We start from the raw sequence: 5,334 nt of genomic DNA, 5'->3' as shown, positions 1-5,334 counted from the left end.
ATAAATAAATTACTGATCTCCGAGAGCATGGGGTAGCTGAGTTTAAGCGCTTTGATTTTAGATTTTATCCTCGCTTCGCTCGCCTTCCACCGATGTGCCGAGGTGTTGATTAAATAAATGATTGAGCTCGCGGAGCGTAGGGCAACTGGGTTTAAGCACTTTGATTTTAGATTTTATACTCGCTTCGCTCGCCTTCCTCCGATGTGCCGAGGTGTTGATTAAATAAATGATTGAGCTCGCGGAGCGTAGGGCAACTGGGTTTAAGCGCTTTGATTTTAGATTTTATACTCGCTTCGCTCGCCTTCCTCCGATGTGCCGAGGTGTTGATTAAATAAATGATTGAGCTCGGGGGCGTGGGGTAGCTGGGTTTAAGCGCTTTGATTTTAGATTTTATCCTCGCTTTGCTCTCCATTCTCCGATGTGCCGAGGTGTCGATTAAATAAATGATTGAGCTCGGGGAGCGTGGGGTAGTTGGGTTTAAGCGCTTTGATTTTAGATTTTATCCTTGCTTTGCACGCCTTCCTCCGATGTGCCGAGGTGTTGATTAAATAAATGATTGAGCTCGGGGCGTGGGGTAGCTGGGTTTAAGCGCTTTGATTTTAGATTTTATCCTCGCTTCGCTCTCCATTCTCCGATGTGCCGAGGTGTTGATTAAATAAATGATTGAGCTCGGGGGGCGTGGGGTAGCTGGGTTTAAGCGCTTTGATTTTAGATTTTATCCTCGCTTCGCTCTCCATTCTCCGATGTGCCGAGGTGTTGATTAAATAAATGATTGAGCTCGGGGGGCGTGGGGTAGCTGGGTTTAAGCGCTTTGATTTTAGATTTTATCCTCGTTTTGCATGCATTCCTCAGATGTGCCGAGGTGTTGACTAAATAAATGATTGAGCTCGGGGGGCGTGGGGTAGCTGGTTTTAAGCGCTTTGATTTTAGATTTTATCCTCGCTTTGCACGCCTTCCTCCGATGTGCCGAGGAGATTTTATAAATAAATTACTGATCTCCGAGAGCATGGGGTAGCTGAGTTTAAGCGCTTTGATTTTAGATTTTATCCTCGCTTCGCTCGCCTTCCACCGATGTGCCGAGGTGTTGATTAAATAAATGATTGAGCTCGCGGAGCGTAGGGCAACTGGGTTTAAGCACTTTGATTTTAGATTTTATACTCGCTTCGCTCGCCTTCCTCCGATGTGCCGAGGTGTTGATTAAATAAATGATTGAGCTCGCGGAGCGTAGGGCAACTGGGTTTAAGCGCTTAGAATTTAGATTTTATACTCGCTTCGCTCGCCTTCCTCCGATGTGCCGAGGCGTTGATTAAATAAATGATTGAGCTCCGGGAGCGTGGGGTGCTGGGTTTAAGCGCTTTGATTTTAGATTTTATCCTCGCTTCGCTCTCCATTCTCCGATGTGCCGAGGTGTCGATTAAATAAATGATTGAGCTCGGGGAGCGTGGGGTAGTTGGGTTTAAGCACTTTGATTTTCGATTTTATCCTCGCTTTGCACGCCTTCCTCCGATGTGCCGAGGTGTCGATTAAATAAATGATTGAGCTCGGGGAGCGTGGGGTAGTTGGGTTTAAGCGCTTTGATTTTAGATTTTATCCTTGCTTTGCACGCCTTCCTCCGATGTGCCGAGGTGTTGATTAAATAAATGATTGAGCTCGGGGGCGTGGGGTAGCTGGGTTTAAGCGCTTTGATTTTAGATTTTATCCTCGCTTCGCTCTCCATTCTCCGATGTGCCGAGGTGTTGATTAAATAAATGATTGAGCTCGGGGGGCGTGGGGTAGCTGGGTTTAAGCGCTTTGATTTTAGATTTTATCCTCGCTTCGCTCTCCATTCTCCGATGTGCCGAGGTGTTGATTAAATAAATGACTGAGCTCGGGGGGCGTGGGGTAGCTGGGTTTAAGCGCTTTGATTTTAGATTTTATCCTCGTTTTGCACGCATTCCTCAGATGTGCCGAGGTGTTGACTAAATAAATGATTGAGCTCGGGGGGCGTGGGGTAGCTGGTTTTAAGCGCTTTGATTTTAGATTTTATCCTCGCTTTGCACGCCTTCCTCCGATGTGCCGAGGAGATTTTATAAATAAATTACTGATCTCCGAGAGCATGGGGTAGCTGAGTTTAAGCGCTTTGATTTTAGATTTTATCCTCGCTTCGCTCGCCTTCCACCGATGTGCCGAGGTGTTGATTAAATAAATGATTGAGCTCGCGGAGCGTAGGGCAACTGGGTTTAAGCACTTTGATTTTAGATTTTATACTCGCTTCGCTCGCCTTCCTCCGATGTGCCGAGGTGTTGATTAAATAAATGATTGAGCTCGCGGAGCGTAGGGCAACTGGGTTTAAGCGCTTAGAATTTAGATTTTATACTCGCTTCGCTCGCCTTCCTCCGATGTGCCGAGGCGTTGATTAAATAAATGATTGAGCTCCGGGAGCGTGGGGTGCTGGGTTTAAGCGCTTTGATTTTAGATTTTATCCTCGCTTCGCTCTCCATTCTCCGATGTGCCGAGGTGTCGATTAAATAAATGATTGAGCTCGGGGAGCGTGGGGTAGTTGGGTTTAAGCACTTTGATTTTCGATTTTATCCTCGCTTTGCACGCCTTCCTCCGATGTGCCGAGGTGTTGACTAAATAAATGATTGAGCTCGCGGAGCGTAGGGCAACTGGGTTTAAGCGCTTTGATTTTAGATTTTATCCTTGCTTTGCACGCCTTCCTCCGATGTGCCGAGGTGTTGATTAAATATATGATTGAGCTCGGGGGGCGTGGGGTAGCTGGGTTTAACCGCTTTGATTTTAGATTTTATCCTCGTTTTGCACGCATTCCTCAGATGTGCCGAGGTGTTGATTAAATAAATGATTGAGCTCGCGGAGCGTAGGGCAACTGGGTTTAAGCGCTTTGATTTTAGATTTTATCCTCGCTTCGCTCGCCTTCCTCCGATGTGCCGAGGTGTTGATTAAATAAATGATTGAGCTCGCGGAGCGTAGGGCAACTGGGTTTAAGCGCTTTGATTTTAGATTTTATCCTCGCTTCGCTCGCCTTCCTCCGATGTGCCGAGGTGTTGATTAAATAAATGATTGAGCTCGCGGAGCGTAGGGCAACTGGGTTTAAGCGCTTTGATTTTAGATTTTATCCTTGCTTTGCACGCCTTCCTCCGATGTGCCGAGGTGTTGATTAAATAAATGATTGAGCTCGTGGAGCGTGGCGTAGTTGGGTTTAAGCACTTTGGTTTTATATTATATCCTCGCTTTGCACGCCTTCCTCCGATGTGCCGAGGTGTTGATTAAATAAATGATTGAGCTCGGGGAGCGTGGGGTAGCTGGGTTTACCCGCTTTGATTTTAGATTTTATCCTCGCTTCGCTCTCCATTCTCCGATGTGCCAAGGAGATTTTATAAATAAATTACTGATCTCCGAGAGCATGGGGTAGCTGAGTTTAAGCGCTTTGATTTTAGATTTTATCCTCGCTTCGCTCGCCTTCCTCCGATGTGTCGTGGAGATTTTATAAATAAATTACTGATCTCCGAGAGCATGGGGTAGCTGAGTTTAAGCGCTTTGATTTTAGATTTTATCCTCGCTTCGCTCGCCTTCCTCCGATGTGTCGTGGAGATTTTATAAATAAATTACTGATCTCCGAGAGCATGGGGCAACTGGGTTTAAGCGCTTTGATTTTAGATTTTATCCTTGCTTTGCACGCCTTCCTCCGATGTGCCGAGGTGTTGATTAAATATATGATTGAGCTCGGGGGGCGTGGGGTAGCTGGGTTTAACCGCTTTGATTTTAGATTTTATCCTCGTTTTGCACGCATTCCTCAGATGTGCCGAGGTGTTGATTAAATAAATGATTGAGCTCGCGGAGCGTAGGGCAACTGGGTTTAAGCGCTTTGATTTTAGATTTTATCCTTGCTTTGCACGCCTTCCTCCGATGTGCCGAGGTGTTGATTAAATAAATGATTGAGCTCGTGGAGCGTGGCGTAGTTGGGTTTAAGAACTTTGGTTTTATATTATATCCTCGCTTTGCACGCCTTCCTCCGATGTGCCGAGGTGTTGATTAAATAAATGATTGAGCTCGGGGAGCTTGGGGTAGCTGGGTTTACCCGCTTTGATTTTAGATTTTATCCTCGCTTCGCTCTCCATTCTCCGATGTGCCAAGGAGATTTTATAAATAAATTACTGATCTCCGAGAGCATGGGGTAGCTGAGTTTAAGCGCTTTGATTTTAGATTTTATCCTCGCTTCGCTCGCCTTCCTCCGATGTGTCGTGGAGATTTTATAAATAAATTACTGATCTCCGAGAGCATGGGGTAGCTGAGTTTAAGCGCTTTGATTTTAGATTTTATCCTCGCTTCGCTCGCCTTCCTCCGATGTGTCGTGGAGATTTTATAAATAAATTACTGATCTCCGAGAGCATGGGGCAACTGGGTTTAAGCGCTTTGATTTTAGATTTTATCCTTGCTTTGCACGCCTTCCTCCGATGTGCCGAGGTGTTGATTAAATATATGATTGAGCTCGGGGGGCGTGGGGTAGCTGGGTTTAACCGCTTTGATTTTAGATTTTATCCTCGTTTTGCACGCATTCCTCAGATGTGCCGAGGTGTTGATTAAATAAATGATTGAGCTCGCGGAGCGTAGGGCAACTGGGTTTAAGCGCTTTGATTTTAGATTTTATCCTCGCTTCGCTCGCCTTCCTCCGATGTGCCGAGGTGTTGATTAAATAAATGATTGAGCTCGCGGAGCGTAGGGCAACTGGGTTTAAGCGCTTTGATTTTAGATTTTATCCTTGCTTTGCACGCCTTCCTCCGATGTGCCGAGGTGTTGATTAAATAAATGATTGAGCTCGTGGAGCGTGGGGTAGTTGGGTTTAAGCACTTTGGTTTTATATTATATCCTCGCTTTGCACGCCTTCCTCCGATGTGCCGAGGTGTTGATTAAATAAATGATTGAGCTCGCGGAGCGTAGGGCAACTGGGTTTAAGCGCTTTGATTTTAGATTTTATCCCCGCTTCGCTCTCCATTCTCCGATGTGCCGAGGTGTCGATTAAATAAATGATTGAGCTCGGGGAGCGTGGCGTAGTTGGGTTTAAGCACTTTGGTTTTATATTATATCCTCGCTTTGCACGCCTTCCTCCGATGTGCCGAGGTGTTGATTAAATAAATGATTGAGCTCGGGGAGCGTGGGGTAGCTGGGTTTACCCGCTTTGATTTTAGATTTTATCCTCGCTTCGCTCGCCTTCCTCCGATGTGTCGTGGAGATTTTATAAATAAATTACTGATCTCCGAGAGCATGGGGTAGCTGAGTTTAAGCGCTTTGATTTTAGATTTTATCCTCGCTTCGCTCGCCTTCCTCCGATGTGCC

The sequence above is a fragment of the Nasonia vitripennis genome (assembly GCF_009193385.2).
Source record: "Nasonia vitripennis strain AsymCx chromosome 5 unlocalized genomic scaffold, Nvit_psr_1.1 chr5_random0004, whole genome shotgun sequence".
NCBI lineage: Eukaryota > Metazoa > Arthropoda > Insecta > Hymenoptera > Pteromalidae > Nasonia > Nasonia vitripennis.
Note: the sequence above shows the minus strand (reverse complement) of the source record.